This window comes from Ciconia boyciana, chromosome 2, assembly GCF_034638445.1.
Source record: "Ciconia boyciana chromosome 2, ASM3463844v1, whole genome shotgun sequence".
Lineage (NCBI taxonomy): Eukaryota > Metazoa > Chordata > Aves > Ciconiiformes > Ciconiidae > Ciconia > Ciconia boyciana.
This window is the reverse complement of record NC_132935.1, coordinates 39,936,823-39,962,582: the sequence shown is the minus strand read 5'-3', so window position 1 is coordinate 39,962,582 and position 25,760 is coordinate 39,936,823.

Here is a 25,760-nt window from a genome sequence, read left to right as displayed (position 1 = left end):
CTATGAGGAGGGGTTGTTATTCGTGGAACCTAGACCACTCTTGGTGATTCTGTGGATCCCAAGAAGATGGGGGCAGGGTGCCTGGGCCTTGCTTTCATGTTTGGAACCAACATTCTTTGAAAGAAATATTGACTTTCAAGGGAGTCTTTATCCTTTGTGGAGAGTTCAACATTTTTCTTTGAGAATAAGTTAGCACATGTGTTAGACTTGTACCTGAAATACCAGTTAAACCATGCACACGTGTCAAGCCATAGCTTTTTGCTTGTCCTCAAATATTGGAAGACTTTTAGCTGTGGATGAGGAATTTTTAAAGCTTGCCTGAAATAGAATTAAAAGAAATCCAGGTTTTTAGGGCAAGTATACTCAAATAAATAAACTCCATCAATATTCAGGATACCTTTAGACTTGCCTTAATGAAATTAGGTTATCTGGATCCCTTGTAATTTATGGTTGATATTATCCATAAACCTAGAGTGTTACATTGCAAGGTACACCTTGCATCTCCAACAATACTTTCATCTTAAAAGTGATGAAAACGAAACACATCCATGTGTGACAATGTCTGATGTAAAATACAGCGTATTTTATGCTGCAGCCATGTCCTTAAAAATGTATCATCATATACTGTCCCACCAGGAGATGCTTGCTTACTGGGACAATAGCTTCATTTGTAAGCATCCCCTTTGGCAGTCCAGGAAAGGATAGCCAACTAAATGACAGCAGCATAGCATTTAAGTCATGGTTCTGGTGCAGAATTGAATATAGAAGAGAAGGAATGACTAGCTATTGAACTGCAGTGAAAAAATGATTTGTGCTGCCTGCTGGTATATAAAGTATATTATGCACAATAAGAGCTGTTTAGTTCCCCTGGCTTTTAGGTTTACAACTCTCCACAGTGTTGGTGGAACGTAATGCACTGGGCAAGTTTATTCTTTCTTGTGGCTTGGGCAATTATTTGCCATTGATTTTCTTAAAGTTTTGTCTTGCATGTCAGCTTTTTATTGGCAAACTTGGCAGAAGAGTTTGAACAAGTCAGTAAAGAAGTGAGAATATGGATGAGATCAGTATTTGTCTCGTGCTTTCCTTTTAAGAGACAGAAATATAAAAAATAGAGTTTTCAACACTCCTCTCCAGACACACACCCATAGATGGAGGGATGGACCTGTATTTGATTTGTTTGATTTGATTTTGTTCCCTGATAAGTCTCACACTTCTTAACATTTCTATCTAATTTACTCTGCTTATAATAATCAAAATACTCTGAATTGGCTCCACATGATGGGACTGCTTTCTCATTTGCATTTTTTGCAAATGAGTGCAATTGCAAAATCTGCAATTGCAGTGACTCTGCATTGATTCAAAACCAGTTGACCAGTTATACTGAAGTGATATAACAGCACTGGTTATGCTGAATTAAAACAACGGAGCCTAATTATCCACTATTTAACTGAGTATTTATGAGACATATTCAGCCATTAAAAAAAGTGTAAAGTACCACTGTTCTGATTTGGTAGCAGTTTCCATCTTCTTTGGACAGGTGAGAGTGAACACATAACATGCAAAGCTGTGGTGAATCTTAAACTACTGCCTGCATGCTGTTTTATTTTGTGAGGATAGTAATTGGAGCTATTTGCTGGTTATCCTGTTCTCTAATGTGAATAGCCCAAGAAGTGCTATTTGTGATATTATGTAAATCAAGAAGCTACTTCTGATAAATTGGCCTAAGAAGAAAATAAAGATCACCCCCTTAAATTCTGATTATGCTGTTCTTACCATATTCTTATTCATATGCAGGTAGGAAGAATACTTCCATGGCCTTTCATAATGCTTTAAAAAGTATTTTTAAGAAGTCAAAAGTACTCTAAGAGAGCATTTTTGTCTTCCCTTAGATATGTATTGTCCTCTTTATAAGTTCATCTTTAAAACTAGGGTATCTAAATTTAGACACATGACACATAAAGCTATGTTTAATGTAGTATTTAAAGTTGGCAGAGATACAGACACCTGAATTTTAGGCACTACATTTGAAAATTCTTCCTTCTATCTATGGGCACAATAGCTCCTGAGGACATTAACAGAGCTGTACCTGGGCCTATCAAGAGAACCGCACTGCCCTTCTTTATTATGCTCCAATCTTAGCTTCTCAGGTGAATTCAGAAAGCTGTAGGTTTCAACTTACTTTTTGTAATGAGCCTAGTGGGCAAAGTAATATGAATTGAACTCACAGGGGACATTCCCGACAGAGTTCAAACCTCTTACAGTGTCTTTAATAAGACCTTTCTTTTAAGTCAATTGGAAAACTGAATAGACCACGTGAAAGGTGGGCTTTACAGTTCAGTATATATGTGTGTTACACCAAACAGAGGCCCTGGGAGAAGAAAAGAGAAGCTGAAGTGATGCGCCTACTCTCCTGGGGAGAGAGTTTCAAACACTTACTTGTGAATATAGTCCATTCCTGTAACGACACTATCTCTGCATAAGAATTGCTCGTATGAATATGACTGCAGGAATGACCCAGTTTCTTATTTTAAGGCAATTGTCATAGGACATTTGAGGCTGTGTCACAGTAAAGGTCCTTTCAGCTGGGTCAGCCTCTGAGCTAACGTGTGGTGTAGGTGAATGCCCTGTAGAAAGACCCATTTTGCAAATCAGCTCCGGGGAAACTCCCAGTAGGACGACCTGGTGAGGTAGTACCAATAGCTCACAAACCAGCTTGTAGTAAGAGATCGTGTAAGTGGCTACTGCTAATTGCCCCAGTGTGGTCATGACCTCCATGTGAATCACCTTTTATAGATATGCCTGTCTCCTTCTGTGCTTCTGGCATGTCCTTAGAAGCTTTTTTAGTGTGTGGTCTTGTGGTCATATAAGATTAATCCAAAGAGAAACTGGAGACAACCAGAATCATCAGGATGAGACATCCTGGTCCATTAGGAATTGGACTCTGGACCAGTTTTAAGCAGAGAGGCAGCCTAACTGACACCCAGATGACCTCCTTCAAGTTAATGAGTCAGGGCCAAATCTCAAAGCTCAGACTACTTGACCTCCCTCTGCAGTTTATGCCAAAGTCAGGCACAAGAGGCTCGTGACCTATTTACATGACATAGAAAGAGTAAAGAGTATAGCAAGTTCTTTCAGAATTCAAAAACAGGACCAGAAGACGGTGACAGGTAATTGCACCGCTTTCCCAAAGCATTTCCCCTTGTGGAAACTTCTGTGGATTTTTCCTTACCTCTCCCCTTCTCTATGTATATGAGATTCCTCAGAGGGGTGGTGAAGAGGAGGTACATCCTTAGAGGGATGTAGAAAATTTTCAGAGTTTTCAGAGCATAAAAAAAGTACTCAAATCCCACAGCTTCTTGGTAGAAAACAGTTGTGTAATTCTCTTGGTGGACTTGGAAAACCTGTCTGTCTGCTTTTAACAATAGACTTATAGCTTTCCAGCGTAGATTTTCTCTTTAACAAGTCTAATTTATAGTCTTATCTCAGTGTTTCCAAAAAGACCAATTTCTGCTTGAAAAGCATGATTCAAAGATCTGACTGAATACTCATTTATCATTAATAACTTTAGATTAGAAGGGAAAAAAAGATTCTAGTGGTCTTCCAAATAGCATACCCCAGGCAAGAAATGTAAATTGTTTTAAGATATATTTTGGAAAGTTTATGAAATAAATTATATAGCTATGCAGGCAAATTCTTGACAACAGCAAATAAAGTTTGTGGTATGAATCATTGGCTTTCCAATATTTTTGACTATCAAAGGTGAAAGGTGACAGGCTCACTTTCACTGTACTTGGATTGTAGTAATGCCAAGCTTCAGGACTTCCACTGAATGTGCGTTGGACCCAGGAAGGGACAGTTCTACGCAAATGCATAATTAAGCTTCGGGGTTTCTCCATCCTTTTCTGATGCATTAGAAGTTGGCCAGAGTTGGATTCAGGATATAGCAGGTTGCAGTGGTGCTCATAGTGATGCTAAATTCTGTTAGGAAGCTTACTGGTACATCTTGATCGTTGTTGAGCCAAATCTCGTGATTGATTTAAGAGGGACTATTTTCTCCTTATTTAGATTTACAGAAACCACCATGGTGTGTTTTATTCACATTATAAAATGAGTGAGGATTCAGCCCCTGAGAACTTTATCCATCAACATCCTCTATTATTGCAGGGATTTGGGACACTGGCAAAATTCTCAGTGTCTTTTGCTGTCTTCCTGTAGCATATTCTACAGATCAGAAGTAAATGGCTTGGAGCTGTTCTGTGGTGAGAACAGCAGCCACTCCATGACCCCTTCCAAACCTCTTGCATGATAGTTGATGTGCTAATAAGGTAAATTGGAGTTATGACCCATGAGGTCATTTCCAGTTCTTTGTTCCTATAGGGTCTCGTTCCACAGACATTACTGTTCCTTTATTTGTGAGAATAGAAAGCTAAATGCAAACCAGGAAAACTTATAAACAAAAACCCAAGGGCATGACTTACCTGGGTCCCTGACTGTTCTTCACTGACATTGGTGAATGATGAGAAAAATATCTAGAGCAAGAAGCACCTGCTTTTATTTTCATATTATTCAGATATTTTGTATATTATTTTGTGTTGAAGATCTGTACTATGTAGAGCCAGATTTGTTCTTATTCCCCTTTGTCTACTGAAAGGATATGGCCAAAAGTCAATCCACATGCAAGTATGGAACTAAGAGATCCTATTTCTAGTGCCAGTCAAATTGCCATAGATTCTTTGCTCACCTCTCTGTGTATAATCCCATTGAACTAAGCCACATTTGTCGTTTATTATCTTGGCTTCTCCCAGGTCATTATAGGGTAAATCCAAGTTTATGAGGAAACCACTGTTCTCTTCACACTGACAAGACATGTTATTGCTGTTTATAGCTGATCCGGCTTTGGTGCAGACACTTCATATCAAAATTAAGGCAGCCGCAGTTACTTCTGCAATGTAGGAAGTGATTTAATAAATGCAGAGTATTGACTGGCTGGATAACACTGTTAACACAGAAACAGGATAATTTTCAAACTTTTATTTCTGAATTATTAAAGAGGGTATGCCAGAAAAAAAACAATGATAATCATCTCATCTATATGCCTCAACACCAATCCTTTATGCAACATGAAGCGACTACAGTGATCAGCTGGGCCAGTGATGGCAGCTCACTTGCTCTGGAGATGTTTCAGGCACTCTGCTGTTTCACTGCAGCATGACTGCCTTAAGAACAGTATAAAGTTCAGCTGCACAGTTTAAAGGCCACATCTACCACTGGCTCCCCTTTGAGACATTAAAAACAAACAAGCTATGAATAAAATTTTTAGCGACTTATCTGCTGTTTAATTAACAATGCCCCTCTTCTATGCAAGACATAAATAAATATACATTTGTGTACACTGTGCCTGAATACATTTGTGTGCCTATTGCTGAAGCTTTGGTCCTTTCTGACCAGTGTGTAATGTGTAATATGTCACGTTTCTGTTAAACTCTCTAGTCCTGGGCTTCTGGTAAGAAATCAAAGGAGAAAGCACTAGAGGAAGGGACATAGGTTGTATTTCATCCAGCTCATGGACTTCCACAAGGTGGTAAATTCTTGTCTCTGACAACCACTTTTTTCCTGTAGAAATACATTTCATAGTACGAGTGCGGTGTCTCATTTAAATAGAGATAAAAAGCTAACAGTCAGCATTGGGATTTTGCTACGCCGTCTTGCTGCAGGTGTTCTTCCGATGTGTGATTGCATAAGTGTGACACATCCGTCGGGATTTACGCCCATCCGCTGCCTAAACCACGTATCACCGGTGCACGCTTGGCCCTGGCTGGGGCGGCTCAGGTACTGCTGGGGAGCGGGAGGTGTCCGGCGGCCGCCTGCTCTCCCTGCCCGGGTTCAGGGCCTGCTCTGCCTCCCCCGCACGTTGTTTGATGGCAGAGGTGGGGAGGCAGGGTGCGGCAGTGAGGGAGCCTGGGAAATGGAGGCGGACCACTACAAGGGCTTCTCTGCACCGGCTGCCTCCGAGACTGAGGGAGGATAGTTAACCTCAGCCTGATCAGAGGGGCAGCCCAGCGTCCAACTCAGTGAAGGCTACATTTCACATTATAGGCGCTCGCAGATCCAGCTGCCCCAAGAGCATTGGTAGTGTCCGGGTTACCTCTTCATGCACAGCCTGGTTGTCTCTTCAGCTGACATTTGCACACCTCGGCTTTATTTTTAGTACAACCCGAGTGTGTCAGGGCACTGGGGGCTCCCTGGGGAGTGGCAGGGACCCCCCAGGGCAGCAGGGCAGGCTCTGGCAGCCCGTCCCATCCCGTCCCATCCCGCCCCGTCCCAGCACAGCCAGGAGCACTGGGGCAGCCCCAGCCCCGGGCATCGGGCACCTCCCTGGGGATGAGCTGAGGCTGGGATGGGATGTTGGCCCATGGGTGGGGTCAGAATCAGGCCCAGCGAGGGTAACTGGGGTCAGACACGCTCAAGATGTGCGGACAGGGCCATGGGGACGAGGAAGGTGCACACAAGCTGAGGTACCCATGGCTGTGCCCCTGCGATACAGGCTGGGGATACGCGTGGGAAATCAGGCTCAGCAAAGCCCTTCACAAAACTCCCTTGGGGTGCAGGGCTGGGATTTCTCTGGGGGTGTTGATAGGTGCAGTTTTGACGTTGAACTCAGTTGCAGAGGGTTGACTGGCTTCAAGAGCTCCAGCAGCAGCTGCGTCCTGCTTCAGGAACCAAATGTGGCACTCGAAGCTCTCAGACCTCCCAAGTATCCCCTGCCTTGATACCGGGTGTGAAACAAATGGTATGTGGAGAATAAAGATCCACCTATGGTAAATACCGTGTCCTTTGGTATTCCCACCTGCCAGTACCTTACTTGTATTTCTATTTAAACTGTTCTTGCAGATGAGGATAAATAGATAAAATAATTTCCTTTTGTTTGCAATGGCATACTTGTAATGTATGTCATTGTAATGTAAGGAAGGACAATATAACAGCTACAGTAATATCAGAGTACTACAAAAGTAAACATACATCTTTTTAAGAAAAAATATTATTATAGATTTTTTTTTTCCTAAAAAAGGAATTCAAGTTATTTCTCATTTCCTTCTAACCACTGTGACCCCTTTATTGCTTTCACTGAATTTTAGCCCATTATAGATTTACTCTGATTGTCCTTTGTGGCTATACTGCATTCATCCAAGCTATTAATTTTATTCCTTGTCAGGCAAGATAGGAACAGAGCTTTCATGTCCTTCTGGCGTTCTTAAACTCAGTCATATTTAAGATGCATAATTATGTTGTTTTAGGAACTTGATGTTCCACTGTTCTCCACATTCTGAGCTACCTCTGCCAAAGTCTCTGTGTATGAAAATATAAGAAATCTTTAAAAAGTCCCTAAAGTTCTAGAACACAAACAAAAGTGAGAAATGCAGAATTTCACAGCAAAGCAAGAGATATAAAAATCCAAGAAGAACAGGGGCACATTCAAGTACATTTTCCCAAACCTGAGTCCTTACTTATAAGCATTTTGTCATCACTTTAGTTTAAGTGTCTTTGTAGCAATGAAATTGTGGCATTACCCGGAGGAAAATAAAAATGAATAATCTCGTGGTAACGCACAGCCTATAAGCCTTTCATTTTGTTAGGGTCAGAAAAGCTATTTATATTTTGTCCTTATTTATGTGCTTTTTTCTTTAACACTTTTTTCTTGTTTTTCTTTTTTTTTTTCTTTTTCTTTCCTGAAACAAACAAACAATCTCTATCCCTTCTCTCATCTAGGCTAATAATCTGAAATGAATAATTTATTCCAAGAATTAGATAGCAAAGTCTTTACAAGCAGACTGCTATTTACTTAAACTAACCTTTTGCATAAATTTATTAGACTGAAGTAATTCTGAACTTTTTGGTCTCTGATGTCATGGTGAATACTTGATATCTGCCATGCATTGCTTAACTGTTGGTGTTCAGCCCTATCTCACAATACTCTTTCTTTGCCCTGGCTGAGCGTAGGAAACCATTCCAACGCAAATACTTGTCTGAGCAAATTTAAAATTTAAAAGAACATATATACTACCCCATGCAGTGCTGAAATTAAGTTTCTGTGAGCAGCTGTACCAGCAAAGACCTTAAGTGCTTTATCAAGCAGTGCCAATAAAGCCCACTGTACAAGGAGTAAATGTGCAGAACGTGTGAAGGATGGACAGAATAAACCAAGCCAGCCTACCAATAAATATCCCTGTATAATGTCTGCATGTTTCATTCAGCTCTGCTTTCTCACACATGCTCAGTGGAGAAGCTGGGAAATTAACTGTCATCATTTCTGCAAGCCGGGCCTTGCCTGAGAAGGGAAAAACCAGAGCTGCTGAGCGAGCCTTCCTCACTTTTTTGTTTAAAGCATTCTTTAATAAATGCATTTTGAAGGAAAAAAATCCTTACATTCCTGAATTGAATGGCTGAGCACTGTTAGGAATGCCCTTGTAAATGCCGAATTCCTTAAAATCAATAAGCACTCATCACCTCAAACAGTCAAAAAGGAAATCCTGGCAGTGCAGGCTGGTCAGCGGGCAAGAGCTCAGAGGGCTATAATTTCTCTGCAGTTTGTCTAGCCGGAGCCCTAAATATTCTGTTTGGCAATGACTCATGTATTGGTGCTTAAAATCAGAGAGCAGTCACAGCTCTTTTAAATTTCAGCCCCAGCTCCGTTTCATCTGACAGAAATCATCTGCTGAAGGCAGTGGGGACAGGGTGTCCTGAGCTGGGGGCACAGTCCCACGACAGGCTGCTCTGGCTCCCGGCGAAGTCAGAGGGCAGGCAGAGTCCTCTTGACTTTGATGTGTTTGGGATGCGGCTGGTCATGTTTACATCTATTGAACCAAATAATTTCTTGTGGCACAGCTAATCAAATTATTGGTGATCAGCGATCGGGCCGCGTGAGGTGAACTAAGGACACGCTCTGGCCTGACCCATTTAAAGAAGTGTCAACATTGTCATGCAAGATTGATTTATTAAAGCAAAGGAAAAAATACAGTCTCTTTAAAATTAAAACTGGCACATCTGTTTCTAAATTCTTAGCAGCAGTACAGCAAGCTGCAAAGAGATGGTAAGATTGTTACTGTAGGATATTTAAGCTTCAACAAAAAGAACACATCAGTAATTTCACAAAGTAGCTGAGATCATTCAGCGTATAAACGATATTTCTGAAAGCCAATTTAAACCGTGTAAATAAAAGAGTCAAGCAATCACTATTATCTCCCTAGAAAAATACATGTTTGAGCAAATAGTGAATGTGCACTTAAATCCATTTTTTGCACAAACCTTAATTATGAGAGATTTCTACTTTTCCATAAAAGTGGCAGAATGCATTATTTTTCACACACATCCCTGCCTGTTCATGTTTTCACTTATTTTTCCTAGCTAATGAAACCCCTTCAATATAAAGACATTAAAGATTGTCATCCAGGCTTTCTTGATGACACAGCTGTCAATGTCATATAAATTCAGCAACTTGTCTCACCTATTTAAAGTGGAAGCTTCCATATATGGAAGCTCAGTAAGTCTGTTTGTCTTCCTCCAAATGATCGATACAGAAAATAAATTATTTTGCATCTTTTAAACTACTTTTTCTTATTCCCACATGCTTATTGTTATTCTTTTCTTTCTGTATCTACATTCCATTATCTATTTCTGTCCTGGGGGGACGGTAATACTAATTGTTGTGGTTTAACCTCAGCCGGCAACTAAGCCCCACCCAGCCGCTCGCTCACTCCCCTCTGCAGTGGGATGGGGGAGAGAATTGGAAGAGTAAAAGTGAGAAAACTCGTGGGTTGAGATAAAGACAGTTTAATAAGTAAAGCAAAAGCCACACATGCCAGCAAAGCAAAACAAGGAATTCATTCACTCCTTCCCATGGGCAGGCAGGTGTTCAACCATCTCCAGGAAAGCAGGGCTCCGTCACACGTAACGTTTACTTGGGAAGGCAAACACCATCACTCTGAATGTCCCCGCTTCCTTCTTCTTCCCCCAGCTTTATTCGCTGAGCATGACATCATATGGTATGGAATAGCCCTTTGGTCAGTTGGGGTCAGCTGTCCCAGCTGTGTCCCCCCTCCCAACTTCTCGTGCACCCCCAGCCTACTCACTGGTGGGTTGGGTGAGGAGCAGAAAAGGCCTTGACCCTGTGTGAGCACTGCTCAGCAATAACGAAAACATCCCTGTGTTATCAACCCTGTTTCCAGCATAAATCCAAAACACAGCCTCATTCTAGCTACTATGAAGAAAATTAACTCTATCCCAGCCAAAACCAGCACACTAATTCATAAAACAAATTAACAAAAATAATGCTGTGACATGCCAAACTGCCAAGTATGCAAAAATCAAGAATGAATGTTGAAAAACATAATGCAACTCCCTTAGAAACAACACAGTGCTTGGTTTTATACTCAGGAACTGGTATGACAGTTTACTTTGCAGAGTACATGGTGGTTTTTTTAACAGTGTCTGAGCAGCATAAAGACCAGCTTACCGAAAGAGAAATATCTAGACCAAAACAATTTCATACCCATCACTAGCAATAACTATAAATAAACATACATATATACAAGATACAAATCTTATGCCAGATTTTCCTGTACATTCTTTGAAAGAATGTTCCTTATGTAGGGAGCTGAGTTTTGAAATGCTTTTCAAACTATATTGGAGGATTTTAATTGTACAAATTTATCTCACTCTTTACATTTTACAAAATAAAATGATTTTCTTTTTCCCCTGAGCACTCCCAGTTGAATCTAGCCACATTTTGACAGTTTGACAGCGTTGCAGGGGGAATGCTGTGGGGCCCTTTTTGGGAACATGGAGTTCTCCACATTTCAGTTGAAGCGGGAATATTTCCAGTCCATTTTACGTGAGGCTCGTTGTAGGAATTCTGCATTAACACTCCCCCCCAGGATCTAACAGCTCACTGCAGATCCTGTTCATTTGGTGGGGTTTGTCACTGTATCAATCGAAGCAAAAAGGAAGGACAGTGATATTCTGAATCTTCTTGCCTGTTTTCTTGTTGTTAGTCTTCTCTTCGTCACACAAGAAGAAGCAAACATTGTCCTTGTCAAATGATAAATGAGGCACAATTGGTGACTTGCATGTTTGTCAACATAAGCAAGATCAAATGATTGCTCAGCAGGAAGAAGCCACAGGAAATCCAATGATTTTTGACTAATTAGCAAAATAATAATAATGTCTGCCTAATGATTACCTTGTACTGGGTTGTGGCCTTTTATCAGGCAGCTGCAGACTACTGCTTTGAAGGGAACCAGAGGTTTTCTTTGAAACTGGTGTCACAGACTTGGAGGATTTGTGACAAATCTTCTGAGACTTATTGCTCCTTTGTGTAGTTGCTATAATTGGGAAGAAAAATGAGCCTGTTTCTAAAGGTTTAAAGAGGAAAGTACCTTCTTTCCAGATTTTATTTGGAAAGATTTTTAAACTAGTTGGCATGTGTGTGTGTGTGTGCGTGAGCGTGTATAATCGTTTTCGAAAGGATGAATGAATCTTAAGGTCAGTTAAAACCTACAAAAATGATTTATCTATGTTGTTTTCACATAGTAACAGCAACAATAAAAAAGACAGAGTCTTACCTGCAATACAGTTTTACCACAAAAGTAAAGATCAGGAAAACATTGGGAGTGAAGCCAGGCCCACAGTTTGGAGCTTGTGGTTTGTATTCTGCATCCCCCTCACATGGATTTTCAGAGCGAAGCTCAACAAGTTGCATATATTTGCCTGCAGAATTAATCATAAGTGCAAGCCTGAGCACCAAAGGTTTGAATGGACCAATTTCAGTCTGCAGTCAAGTGCTAAATTCAGCAATTCAGCCAGAGCTGCAAACACCAAAGGCAGGCTATACTTTGGGAAATGTGGACCACCATCTTTCCTCATGTTAGGTGATTCACTGGCAAAGCAATAATGACACAGATTCAACACTGTGCAGGTGCCATACCCTTATTACTCTCCTTACCCTAACCACCATCAGCAAGGTGCATCGCATTCAGCAAATGGCAGGCAGTGTCTCCGTGTGCCATGGATTGAATCTGGTTCCCTTTGAAAAACATGTTCATCACACAGCCAGTGGAAATTAGCTCTAAACTGGCAATGTTAACTCAAGAAAGTCCAAAGACTGAGACAACTGTGGAGTGCTACAGGTCAGACCTGAGCATGATTAGCAAAAGCCTGTGGAGCCAGGGGCAAAATGCCTGCCTAAATTACTGCCACCAGTTTCACTCTCAACGTGTAAAAACTTCAATGCCTAAAGCCCAGGTACTTACCCCTTTTTTTAGGCTTCTAAATAAAATTGCCTGATTTGAGAGATGTTAAATAGCAGCAGCTCCCCTGAAGTCATTTAGCCTCAATAGATAAACTGAAGCTCAGAAATCTGTGAGTTGATGCTAACTGACCTGTATGCTGGAGCCAGAATTCATGGACAGTGCCTACACCGGGACTGACTACGGCTATGGGTATCTGTCTCTCATTGTCAGGAGCACTAAAACTCTCTCCCTTTAGTTAAATACAGCCCTAAGGGTGAATAATGGAAAAGGTATTGTCACAGATAGTGAGTGGAAGTAGACAGGTCAGTACATTTCAGCAATAATGCCAACTACTAGGTGAGTTCAGCAAAGGATTTCATTGTGAGGTCTAAGCAGAAGGGTCTTCATGTGCCTTTTTTTCCTTCCATTTTGTTTACTGTTAGTTCATCAAATTCAGGTCTTCCACTAAAGAGGGGGGGAAAAGCTTGTCTTTAAAGCTGTGAAAGTGGTCACCCATCTCTGAGGAGGTACAACCTTGTGGCATTGGCTGGCACGGCATTGCTTTTTGGATAGCATTCCCTGCTTCCTCCCCCAAAGGAGAATTGGGTATGCACACTGATGAGCTGTACATATGTGTTTCAATATTCAGCTCATGCCGTTAGTGTTGCAATGTTGGCAAGAGATCTGCTCCAGCTGAAGAGTTTGGATTAATGTGGGTCAGGTGAAAATCACAGTATTGTTTACCACCTAATCATCTGCTCTTTCTTTGCAGAGCAAAGGTACATCACTGACTTTGGTGGATGCCAGGGAGCAAGGAGTCACTGTGCTGGTTTTGGCTGGGATGGAGTTACTTTTCTTCATAGTAGCTAGGATGGGGCTGTGTTTTGGATTTGTGCTGGAAACAGGGTTGACAATACAGGGATGTTTTTGTTATTGCTGAGCAGTGCTCACACAGGGTCAAGGCCTTTTCTGTTTCTCACCCCACCCCACCAGCAAGTAGGCTGGGCGTGCACAAGAATTTGGGAGGGGGGACACAGCTGGGACAGCTGACCCCAGCTGACCAAAGGGCTATTCCATACCATATGATGTCATGCTCAGCATATAAAGCTGGGGAAAGAAGAAGGAAGTGGGGATGTTTGGAGTGATGACGTTTGTCTTCCCAAGTAACTGTTACATGCGATGGAGCCCTGCTTTCCTGGAGATGGCTGAACACCTGCCTGCCCATGGGAAGGAGCGAATGAATTCCTTGTTTTGCTTTGCTGGCATGTGTGGCTTTTGCTTTACTTGTTAAACTGTCTTTATCTCAACCCACGAGTTTTCTCTCTTTAACTCTTCCGATTCTCTCTCCGATCCCACTGCGCGGGGGAGTGAGCGAGCGGCTGTGTGGGGCTTAGTTGCTGGCTGGGGTTAAACCACAACAGTGACTTACATCCATTTCCATCCTGCTAGGTCATTCTGTCTTAAGGTTGCTAAGAGGACATGACCATTCAAGTGCCACCAGTGGAGGCAAAGGACAACACAGTGTCCTTCTTAGCACCATAGAGCACCATGGTCTTTTCAGATGGCTGCGAGGTAATGGATGACAGGAAAAAACTACTTCAAAGCATAAAATCCAGCCACCGGTTTCACACAGACCTCTCAACATGCAACAGAAATAGTTGCCATGAGAAATAGTTCTCCTCCAACTCCCATCCCATCCTACTATCCCTGCAATGGGAGAACTGTATAATGTGGTGCCCCGGACCTCTCCTTCCCTCCCTGATAGCCTCTTTTCTTGGCTCTGTTTGCTGGGTAGGAGCCGTTAAAGCTCTATGGGAAAGGCAGTGTCAGATCCCACTGCTATACCAGCCTAAGCAGCTTCTGAATTATCCAGGTAGTTGCAGAGGTCTTTTCCATGAGAGCGAGATTTGGTTCATTAGCCATTGTGCATAACTTAGTGAAAACTTCAGTGACCAAAAGTTTCCTTCTGACTACAGTCACAAAGAGGAGCTTACAGATAGAGGAAAGGCAGATAGCATGACACCTCCAACGTGCTGCCTCTTTCACTGCAGCCAGTGAAACTTCTCACCTACAGAGAGCAGGGAGGGTCTGCAGGTCTGTGCGGAGCATGCAGAGACAAGTCAGAGAGTGCCCGGTGAGCTGGCACTCCACACAAGTTTCTCATTAGTAACAGATGAGTTGAATCTTGCCAAACTATCAAGCACAGCTCTGCACAGAGGTGCCTGAGGAACCAATGCATCTCAGAGAGAGAACAACTTCAGTAAAAGTGATGTGCAGGACATTTTCTACTCAATTATTGTTAGATTAAAAGGGACACTCAAAAGTTTATCTTGTTGAATTTTATTGCACCTGTGGTTAGGTACAGGGTCATTTCTGGGTTACAGGCTGGGAATATGTATTTTGTTCATATAAGAAATTAATAGAACAAACTTAAATAAAATGTTGGATTCTGCTGGGCCTTGAGTTGTTGTTTTCTTCCTTGTATTTCTTTAATCTTATTCCACAAGTTACAAATGTATGATTGATGTCCTGCAAATGAGCTGTGACTGAGCATTACTTATTTATTTTATTTAAAATTTTTATTAAGTTGAATAACCCTGCTGAGGTCACAGGCTTGTTTCAGAGGAGATCCAAATGAAACAGGAGTGAAAATTTCACACAAATTTCCATAAATTCCAATACATACAAACACCAGCATTAAATTTTAACAATTGTGTATCCACAGGCTTTTAAAATGCTGCTAGCATTTCCTTTAAAATAATTAGGTCATGTTGCATGAATTACAGTTCTGCATCGCTGTTACATATTTTTCTTCTGTCAAAGATAATTTAAATCCTGCCTGCTATATGATTTCCTCTTTAAGCTGCACTTGCTTCTTTCTGATCCAGGTGTGCCACTGGATATTCAGGTATAACATGTAAAGCCACAGACTGTGCAGCAATAGGCATGTGTTGATTTTTTAAGACTCTTGGTCCCATGTGTTTGATGGGTTCGGGATTTTATAAAACACTTGATATGCACCTACTGTGGTTGCAACATCTTTCTGTTGGAGCCCTGGTCTGGTTTTAACTCCTGCTCTTATTGCTTAAGCACTCACCTTTTTATTATCCATAAAATTAGCCCTTATCTGTCAAAGACGGAGGCAGGTTTGTCTTTTTCCAGTTGGACTATTCAAGTCCATAAAATTAAGCACGTGAATAAGGATTGAAGCTGTAAATCATCAGCTTTTCAAGGCAGAGAATTGTTATGCATTGTATTTGCACAGTAAACAGCCTATCTGTTCTTTGTTGTTGAATATAATGCAATAATATGCACACATGGAATCAGAATTACAGCCTGAATTACTAACTTAAACTCCGGTTAAAGAAAGGAAGGTTCACATTTTCAGATCTGAATGACAAGCGTGAAGCTTCTAAATCAATATTTAACCTCAGCTCATTTTTTTTTTATCTTTGCCTTAAACAAACTAAAAATTTGACTTCTTTTTTCTTTTTTTTTTTTCCCCAAGCAACAGTACAGAAAACATTTAGTCAATATCTTTCACTGGGCTGTTTCCATCCAATAGCTTTTACTATTGCGACTTTACCGTTGCTCTGCAACTTTGGCAGCTAGTGGGAACTCAGTTCACAATGTTGTTAGAAAGGCCTACTTTACTTTTGAAATTGCCTTTCATTTTTTTCCCAGGTGCTCATGGCAGATAGCATGGGGTTAAGGCAAGCCTGAAAGCTGCACATTCTTCAGGAAAAAATAGTGTCTGAGCTAGCTTTCTGCTCTCCATTTCACTGCCTGTATTTGGAGGTGCTGCATTGGTTTTGACAGCATTCACACCAGTCTGTCTGAGACAAGACTCTGGTTCATTGCCTTGCATATTCACAGACAAAAACCACACGGGTCCTTATATTCAATAAAATATTGATAGCCTTTTTGCTGCTTTCACAAGGCAGTAACAAAATGGTGGCACAAAAGTATTCCCCAGTCCAACATATTCTGTGCTTAAAATTCATTATTCAAAACCCCAGAAACTGAATGACCACAGGACATTTTAGTTCAAGAGGGATGCCCACAAGTGTTTAACAAAAAGGCAAGATTACTGAATTTAGCTTACAGTCATGAGAAAAAGATTAAAATCAATACTGCATGATCTAATGCAAACCAGGGTCTCTATCATTAAGGGAGATAGCCTTCTTTAAAAAGTAAAAATAGTTTCTGGAAGACTAGGCAAGGGAAAAAGCCACTATGCATTGTGAATATCAGCTTTTTGGATTACAGATTTTGTCTGTTGCCTGGAAATTTAATCTTTTAAGGGAAGCTTTGGTTTCACTTTTACAATGGAAAACTTGTTAAAGAAATTAAGGTTTTATTAGCGTTTAGAAGTGAAGGTTCTATTGTATTTTATGAGGTTGAATGGTTTATAACATTCCTTCTGATGTATTATTTCATTGTTGCTTATGTACTTTGATGAGCATAAGTCAAGCTTTATGATCTTGCAGTGTGGGTCTCTCTCTTCAGTCTGGTAGGTCAAACATAGACCCAAATTTAGCTCTGTCTTTCCATCTCTGCAAAGTTATAGTCTGATCTGAATGCAGCTATTTGGGGTAGAAGTCACAACAGCCTTTAAGCTTATGGCCTACAAGGCAAAAAGATCTTACAGATTTTCTGCCCCTCACAATACCCTTGAAATCTCCTGGTACTTTGAATATTACTTTCTCACTAAGACATGTTCTTGGGCACTGTCTTTGGAAAAGTTCCTCCTAATAGGGTCAAGCTAGGGCCATGGTTGCCATGCCTCACTTCCACCCCTCCAAAAGAAGTCCTTGGCTTGCTGATGCCATCAGTCTTCTAGAACTGGCTATGGTCAGTGATTTATAACCTAAGAGCTGCTTGACTGAAATTTGTGCCAGTGTTTAAAAATAAAGCCATATGCTCCCCATCATTTTTTAGATGAATGCAAGCAGTGTAAGGAAGAAGAGACTGCAAATCTATGGAAAGACACGATACCTCTACAAATCAATGAGAGTCTGTGGCAGACTCCCAAAAAACTGTTACTTCCTGGTACCTTCTCTGTAATAATTTGTTTCCTTTAATATTGGTAATACAGATACCAGGGACTTGTGGTTGATTCAAAATACCAAATGTATGCAACGGACAAATTCCAGCTAGCAATAAGATTCATGTGGTGCTTTAGAACACCATTAGTTAAACCTCACAGCATCCCAGGGAAGTAGGTGGCAGTATCTTCATTTAGCACATGAGTAACAACCAAAAAAGGTTAGTGGCTCTCCGCTGCACATGACTCAACAAACAGCACTGGTATTTGAGTTTTTCTATTAGTGTGAAGTTGCTAGACTTGCCATTCTCTTAAAAGGACAGCCTCTGCTTGCCTACCTCTTTGCTTCCTTTTGCGAACAGACTCCAAAACCTCTGATGAGAGGCTACATAGTACCAGCTATGTGTCTCCACATAGGGCCAAATTCAGTTTTGCAGATGTAAATCTGGAGTAACTTTCCTGATATTAATACAATTGCAGCAACTCACCATGGTATAAATAAGAGCTGTGTGCAGGCCAGTTTATTAACATAAAACAAGTCAGAAGTGGACACTGATCATTGAGATACATTTCTTTCAAATGCCTTCTGCTTCATAGTTTGCTAAGGACACAAATGTCAATTCACACTGACATAGTTTTGTACCAAAAGAAAAGGCAGTCTTTTCAAAGACAACTGCTTCTATTCTCTTCTCAGTGTATAAAGGCATAACCAGACATTTCCTATTAAGAGTAAAAGGAATTATGCAGACTGAATATCCTATGCACCAACATTAAAATTGCTAACCGATGAGAAGAACGATGGGTGTGCTGCTATTTGTAACACAAAATGATCAGGACAAAAGTCAAAGCTGTAATGCATTCACTTACTTAAAAATGTGTATTGTTATACCAGGCAATTAAAGAGTTTCAGACTATTCTCTATGTGATCTGCCTTTCAGATGAGACCTAAAATTGAAGCATTTGATTATTAAAGCTCAAGTGGCAGTTTTCATTACAGGTGTTAACCCTGATATGCTCTCCAAATTCTAAATCAGTTCATCATGTTCTCCCTTCCTAAATTCTCCATGGCTTTTATGTGATAAGAAATTCTTCTCTTCCATTCCTAAAAACTGTTCTAAAAGTATTACTCACACCATATGGCTATCTTGCATATCCCTTTCAATAGCAAATGAAGTGAGTAACCTTTTTGTACAGCCTATAAATTATTTTAAGAAAGTTGACCATTTGATACACATAATATGTTCTTCCCATCTACCTAGGCAGAGAAGTCATTAAACAAGAAATCTCTTTTATCTGTATATTGATAGGCACAAAGCTCTAACTTTTAACTGGGAAAGGATCTCAGTATTTCCATAAATAATAATAACAATATTAACAACAATAATAACTATTATTATTATTATTATTATTATTATTATTATTATTATTATTATTATTAAAACTGTGACTACAGTTATCAGAACCAGCTCAAATATCACAGTTGTTGCTGGGCTCTGAAGATAGACACCTAAAACTGTCATCAAAAAATTTTAAAACATTTTTTTCAGACAGTCTCTTATTGAGGGACGGGTCTCCCTCAGGTGCACCAAAAGCCCACCACACTCCCTTCAGGTCTTACAAAACTCAACTGCGTCGACTCTAAGAAATTAGACAAATGATATAGTCTTGAGGGATAGGCAAAGACTCTTGGTGCTCTTGGCAATTTAAAAATTTTGTAAGTGCGTAGTAATCATGTAGCAATATTCTTTTCCAGCTTTCCACTAAGTATTATTTGTATTCTTTGAAACTGCACAGCAGCTGAGATGGGACCCGTTTTTCCGTATTTGTACTGATTCTAGCATATCCAAGCAAAATCAATATTTGCAAGTTAGGTAAAGAGGTTAATATAATAACAGAAACAATATCTTTTTATCCTCATTAGCTAATATTAACTTCAAGGAGTTCAAGAAGTATCAGACAATTAACACATCTGCACAACATAGGTTTTGATTTGCTTATGATTTAAAAACGAACATAGTTTGAATTACAATATATTCTGTAATGCGTGCAAACATAATCATTGATACAGTTCTCACTAGTGGCAGAGAGCAAGGTGCCAATGTCATGTCACAGATGTACAGAATTTAGTGGTGACTACTGGCATTTATAAAACTACTGTTTTGCCTAATTCCATGTTCACTCTTTCTTTTCGATCACAGCAGGTAACTCAGTAGCAAATGTTCTTATGTATAAAGTGCACTTGGAATAGCTTCACTACTGAAAACCCGACTGGGGGAAAAAGCACGAAGTAAAACAAAAAGAAAAGAGAAGTAGAATTTTAATAAACATTTATTCCCAGGAGGACACGGGTGTACTGTAAATATACCACAGTGGTATCAAAGCAACATTTCTTTTGAACTGAAGAATGCAAATCAGGTTTACCTTACTTCCATATCATTTGCTGTTTTTAATCCTAATAATATATTATTTTCAAAGGAAAGCTAGATGTGCTCTGCCCTTGTTTTCTACCTGAAAACTGGGTCTTGCTAACGATTCCAAACTTCCTAGCTGTCAACATTTTTACAAAGTCTGAAATGCATTTTTAAGTTTATTAATAAGTTAGACTGGAAAAATAATCTTCTGTGAATAGGGTAAACTTTTGATAATTCGTGACATGATATTTTTCAACAGCTGGTGCCACGTCCTGCCCTCCAATAATATATATAAGTAGTTCTCCTTGTAGTCAGAGGGAGATGTATTTGGGTACCTTAGTGCTGAACTTGGCTAAGAGTTCAGTATGCTTAAACGTTCTCAGTGTGCACTTTCAGTAATATTCAGGTGCTGTGGTGACAGCAGTATTTAGAAACTCATTCAGGGTCCAGATCTGCTCCTTCTGATGTCAGTCAGATCATTTTAATTACTGCCGGCTGGAGGAGGGTCAAGCCCATGTTACATACGAAATCATGTTTCTCCCCAGGAGTCAGCTTGTCTGCCTAGATTATATTTATTGTCACCTTGGTACTTTCCCTTAGAGGTACTTAACTATTCTTTATATCTATTGATCCTTTCTTCCATAGATCCATTGATTTTCAGTTTCATCATTTTGCAGTACAATGGATAATGATTACTTGTGGGTCACTCCAAATTATTTTTACCTTCTTTTTTTGTTAGTTAGTTTTTCTTCTTTCTGATGGTTATATAAGATGCTTATACTGCAGAAAAATTGTGTTCAAAGTTAGTAATTTTTCGACTTCTCACATCAGGAAAAATTTTAGGATTACTTATGCCTCTGCTCTGTGAATTTGTGCAAAATGCAGTCTATCAAGGAAGATCTCTTGAAAGATAAATTTATGTGTGGTTTCAGAGAAGAAGAGCTATGGCACATCTTTGCTGTCAGTGCAAGATGTGAAGCCCATGGAAGAGTTGAGGAGTTGTTGGTAAAAGACCCTTAAATATGAGGGTTCAGGGGAAATTACTGTGAGCATTCATGTGTATCTACTAAATTGTAAGACCAGCTTCTGGCTCCCATCTCCAGGATGAAGGGAATTACTCCCTTCTTTTCAGGGTAGTCATAAGTTGCCATCTCTTGGCTTCACTGATGGAATAAGTCCCCTGGAGTCTGCATCTTGCCAGGGGATATGCCTTGTGTAAGCCCCAATACTTCTTCTTGTGCACCCATGCGCTATTTGTGTGTAGTGCTGTTCACACACCTTTGCAGCAGACAGAAAGACAGTGACTATAAAGAAATACCTAGTCAAGCTGTTGGCTATTATTTACTCCATTCCTTTTAACACACTGTATAATGTTAAAAAGGTAGTCTGGGATTTATCTCACCTCATTTTAGCATTCTAAAAGTTAACTTAGCTGATTGCCCAGGCTCCCTCTACTGTCAGTGGAGAAAAAAATAGACATCTCCTGATCACAGTTCCTCAGCTGTCTCTAACTGCTATTTTGGGATGGGGTGATTCATCCTCTTGAAGTGCTTCTTACTTTACACTGACTATAGAAGAAGACTAGGTGTCTAACTCTTAGATGGCTAAGGTGGCTAATGGCAGAAGAGATAAATAGCACTCTTGTGAAGTATTTTATACTTGTCTTATGCAAAGAAGGCATGCAGTCAAAAGAGCCTGGTGCACAGCTACCAAAAGGAAAAAGGACTTTTGCTCTTATCTGAATGACCCCATCACTTGGCCATGTGCCTTATTTGCTCTGAACTTCATTTTTCCTTTCTGGGAAATGGATGAAGACCTATCTTCAAGATCTTACAAGGCTAAGTTTAAATTGTTAAAGGGCTTAGACAGTCCTAAAACAAAGGCTGTATGTAAAGGGAACATACAATTTTTAATGGCTGTGATGGGAAGGTCTCTTCTGTGAATTACAGTGTATATATAGAATGTCTTTTGATTGTAGTTAAAACTGCTTAAGGGCTCCAGGTACCCCTTTTGTTATTTTCCATGACCTATGGTCTAGAAGAAATATCCTTTAAATCAAGCTTAGCCTCAGCTCTTTATCTCAGGTAAATTCCTGAGGCATTTATAAGGCAGGTAAGCAGGCAGTAGGAATCCAGAGCTTTGGATTTTTTATAGAAGTCATAAGTGGATAAAACTTTACAGGCATTACTTTAAAAAGATTACCCCCCAGACAATCTCTCCTACCACTGTCAACAGAGAAAACAAGTTAAAAGCTTGAGTTAAATGGTTTGTGTATAATACATTGTCCTTTTGAATAACTGAGCTTGAATCCATTTGAATCAACAATATTACCTGTCATAAGGAACTACGGTTTTCAATATCAAAGCATCTTGAATAAAAGCCATTACTCTTTTTCAAATAAAAAGTGATTTCATTTGGGCTCTTAGCAGCAGAAGTCCTACTGTTAACTTTACATTTACTTAACATCCCTTTTCTGTGGATACTTCTTTGCAATACTCTACTGCAGGAGCTGTGGCTAAGCAGCATCCCTTATTAGACGATTCAGTAAGACTAGAGGGGGAGAGCCCTGGTCAATGAATACATTTCCAGTTTTGCCCCATGTGCAGCCTTCCTTTAGGTGTCAGTTCGGGATATGACACCTTGTGGTTCTGTTGTTGGGATATTTTGTTTTAATTTGGCTTATTTTGTATGTATGAATTCAACAGGGAAGAGCCTGGGAAGAAAAAAAAAAAGAGTTCCTGTCAATTCCAGTAAATGCAAAAGAAGTGTTACTGTTAAATCAGAAGTAACCGCTGCTACTGTGCTACTGTGACTATTTGCCTTTGTCTCCCTATGTGTTTTGGTCTGCAGCCATTAATATCTTGGACTCCATGAAGCAGTAGCAAAGGGGAGTGTGTCAGAGCAGCAGGCCAAAATTAAATTACAGCAACCTCGCGCTTTGCATTAAAATCTCCACTAAGCAATGGAGGCTTGTAATCGTCTGGATTTTCCTTAAAGACAATGGCCCTCCATGCAACTGGTTACACTCAGTTAATTCATGCTGTCAGCTTCCTTTATTGGCTGTGGGGAATGCGGTATTGATTCTTGAACTCAACAGCAGCACAAAGAGCCACTAGTGCATGGTCAAAATGCAGCAATAAAGGGCTGGCAGCTTGAGAAAAGCAGCCATTCCGTTGCACAAACAAGGTCAATTAGAGGACAGTGCAGCATAATATAAATAGCATTAGCAGCCCTCTTCAACCATGATGAGACCATGCTGGGGAGATGACAATAAATAAAATAGTGTTTAATGCAGAGTAAATAAAAAAGCATTTAATGTAATTTAATTTAAAACCTTGCATCCCTTTAAAAGTACCATCAATTAAAAAATACTTATCTTTAAAAAAAAGAAGAGTATTCTTTTCAGGTAAATCTCTGTATAAATTAATTATGTACATATGAAGAACTGAATGGGAATGTATTGTTTAATAAATGGTTAATTCTTAAATTACAGCTGTGGGATATTATGTCTGTCTGTGTAATCTCTTACTTTTTATTAAAACAAATCTTTCAGTGTCATTTGAGTGTAATAATAGGACAAAAGCGTATCTGCATTTTTAGTTCAGAAGTTAAAAAAAGTTGCAAAGGATCTTTATGTCCTTCTTTAAGATCTTGTAATTATTATCTTTTTTATTATGCCAGCTCAGAATTAATTACAAATGTAATATACATCATTCTGCTAACACATAGAGTACGCTAAGCGAATTAGGCTCTTAAAATAGATACTGGGCCTTGGGTAGGCAGCTGATAAACCTAGACTGTATAAGGAAGCTGAAAAGGTTTCAAAACTATTTAATTGTTTAGACAGCAAAATAAACTTTTGTTTCAAAGCCCTGTTAAATAATGAAAGCTGACAGAAGAGTTACGTTTACAGCTCCAGTTTACCTGTACAGTCTTATAATTTTTTTTGGCAGTACAAGCCTACTAATGGACCCCTCCTCACCTGAGCTTTTGGAAGTATTCAATCAACTTTGAGTATACTTAACGTCCATTAAAACTGGAAGTAATTGGACTGAGACCTGTGATGAAGGTTGAGTATGAAGTCATCATTGTTTCTGTCAAATCTTACCTATGCTGTAAAGCTGTGTCTTGTATCTGCCATAGTGCGATAATAACTGTATTATTCTGCACGTAGTATGTGTAAAACCTTTGAGGAGGGATAGAAATAGCAAGCTTTTCCTTGTAAAACAAATGAGTCTTCCAAATTATTCTACAAGAAATTCCTTCCTACACTTGTCAATGGAATCAGTAGGAGCTCCTTGCCTCAGAGAGCAACAGAAATGCCTTCTGGACTGACTGGAAGTGTGGGAACTTTATTCAGCTATTAAGTAGAGTAATGAGTAGAATGCTGCTTCTATTCTTATGAACTTGAACTATCAATACAACCTGAAGGTAGTGAGGAAAAAAAGAAACAAATTAGCTTATTATGATTCCTGCCAGCTACGAAGCACAAGGTAAAGGTTTGCAAGTCTTAGTATGTATGTCCTAGGCTGGGACTTCAGTTTCTTGGGAAGTGCAGCTGTCCTTAATTAATTTTTTAAGTTGCTGATTTTTGTCAGACGAGGTAAAACCAGAGGATAAAGACAATAGAAACAAGACAAAGATGAATAAAATAAAGGGAGTAAGTATGAGAAATTCAAATTTTTTGTCACAAGGAAAACTTTATTTTCTGAACATTTTTTCTGTCCTTCATTCTGGAGCCGAGGCAGATTACAGGGTAAAAGTCATTATTAGGCAAATACATGCATTCAGTGACTTGTGACCAATTAGGTCTTGTGCATATTTTTGCTTCTCCTTAGCCCGTCTTCCTCTTCAAGTTAAATAAGCAATTGGACTTGTTTGGGATTTGTTCCTTTTCTGCAAGACAAGATTGACTAATGGTGTAATTAAAATAATAGTTTATAATAATAGTTTTTAAAGACACTATCAATGAAGCAAATGCCTTTGAGTGGCTGGCTGGAAAGTTTTTTGCATCTTTTAGAACACAACCTTAAATGGAATCAGTGTGTTTGGAAGGAAAATCAGATAACCTATGTGTATATCTCCTAAGCCAAAGCAGAATAATAGTTGTAGCAAGATTTGTAGGAAAAGGTAGCATTTGTAGTTTTGTGTTGCATTATATATACTTTTTATTGATTTCGTTTGGTGTTACTCAAGAATTATGGAGACCAAATAAATTTTACTTGGGGCAATTCAATAATTTTATAAAGAGATTTCTTCTTTGTTTCTTGACTTAGAAACTATAAAATATTTTATCCCAAGAGTGCAGGGAAGCAGAGGGTTTCTATGAGCTCCTTGGTATTTAGGAGAAGTGTGTAGGACAATGCATCTTGCTTCCTTATACATGGCCATCATGCCTCAGTGATAGCAAAATATTTCTTTCTTCCTTCATCTCCTTTTTGCTCATAATTTTTAACCCCAATGTCCCATAAGGGTCTATAAATATATCATGCACTGTAATTACCTCTGGAACATGTACTAGGTGACTTCTTCCGAATTCTAGTGAGACGCTTCTAGAGGTTTACTTTTAACCCATTGTAAGTGTCAGGGACACAGCTATGTTAAGAAGTCATTGCTGTTCCGATACCTCCATTCACAAACATTATGCTACTAATGAAATGACTGTTTTCAAACACTATTATCTTCCCAACACCACCAAAGTGGAATTCCCTTTGGGAATGAACTTCCCACCTTCATCTTATTTTGGAGATGTGAGAGACGATCCTGTCACTCCTAAGGTGTCACTCTGAAAAGCAGCAGGTATTCCACTGCTGATTCTGTCTTGACACCTTGTTAGCTCATTCTGGAGAGAGATAGGTACTTTTTTTACTTTACTTTTATTTTCAAAATGGGCCTCAGGAATATATTTTAAGATTGTAAAAAGTCTTCCTTCTCTGAATAGGGTGGGTAGGAGTAGAGAGACAAATTCAAAGATATTGCAAATGGAGACTTATGACTACAAATTTTGCACCTCCCAGT